Source organism: Octopus bimaculoides, chromosome 6 (genome assembly GCF_001194135.2).
Source record: "Octopus bimaculoides isolate UCB-OBI-ISO-001 chromosome 6, ASM119413v2, whole genome shotgun sequence".
Classification (NCBI taxonomy): Eukaryota; Metazoa; Mollusca; class Cephalopoda; order Octopoda; family Octopodidae; genus Octopus; species Octopus bimaculoides.
Genome location: NC_068986.1, coordinates 107,233,219 through 107,234,280, shown reverse-complemented (window position 1 = coordinate 107,234,280; position 1,062 = coordinate 107,233,219). Strand labels below are relative to the sequence as shown.

At 33.7% G+C, this 1,062-nt stretch overlaps 1 protein-coding gene across 5 annotated transcripts in view; it reads right to left on the bottom strand.

Moving 5' to 3' along the window:
• Positions 1-1,062, bottom strand: part of LOC128248178 (uncharacterized) — a 19,073-nt gene that overhangs the window by 7,330 nt on the left and 10,681 nt on the right. Inside the window, exon 4 of one of the 5 annotated variants that reach the window (XR_008264477.1) lies at positions 172-558. The exons of the other annotated variants lie outside the window; for them this stretch is intronic. The gene's annotated coding sequence lies outside the window, so the exon portion shown is untranslated. The remainder of the gene's footprint in view (positions 1-171; positions 559-1,062) is intronic. 5 annotated transcript variants of the gene reach the window in all.

Sequence of the window (1,062 nt, the reverse complement as noted above, 5' to 3'; positions counted from 1 at the left end):
TATATATGTAAATATATAAAAACAAAAAGATAAAGAGAGCAAAGGTAAGGTTGGCTCTCTTTATCTGTTTGTTTTTATATATTTACATATACACACGCTAATGCACGACTTATAATACCCAACCCTGTTCATACAACGATTGGGGCAAACTAGTCGGTATGCAGCACTTACTCGGTATTACCTGTATCCTTACGGGGTTTGGTTAAATCCAATACCCTCCTCAACCTTATATATATATGCTCTGGACACCCTGGAAAGGCACACATTACATTTCTTTGCGGGATTTTTCATGGATGTGAAGCGGGTGGTTTCAATCGCGCGTTTGAGGTCAACGAGAAACTTTGGATTACGCTTGAAATCACTTCGTGTCTTGTGCTCTTTTCTATTAACCTTTTCCTTTTATTTAAATTGTTTATAAACACAATAAACTATTGCTTTTGGAAGTTTCGTCAACTTAACAATTTTACTGGCAGTGTGCGCGGCGCGCGCCAAAACAACACTAGCGGAACGACTCTGCTGTTCCATGACTTTCTGTTGCCGAATTAGTTCGCCATTTATCTGAAACATAAAGAGTAGGATTATATTTTCAAGCAAGCAAGGTTTTGTCAAAAATGAAAGGTTAAACCCACAAAACCAACTACATAAAATTGGTCTCAGTTTATCTGCAAAATTCTGAATGCTGTTACGCCTGGACAATACATATATAAAAGTAAATTCAAGTAGGAAATAGAAGCGAAGCTGGTGTGTTGTCTCGCCTCTCCATGAGATTCAGGTGTTATAACACCCGGCGCATTGAGAGAGTAATCTGTTACTTATTTTATAGTTACTGAAAGATGAATGTCATAGTGGACCTCGTCGAAATTTGAAATTTCCCGATCCTTAATATGCTGCTAGCTCACCGTTGAAATGATGATGATGATAATAATAATGATAATAATAATAATAATAATAATAATAATAATAATAATGATAATGATAATAATAATAACAATAATAATAATAATAATGATAATAATAATGATAATGATAATGATGATAATAATAATAATAATAATAATAATG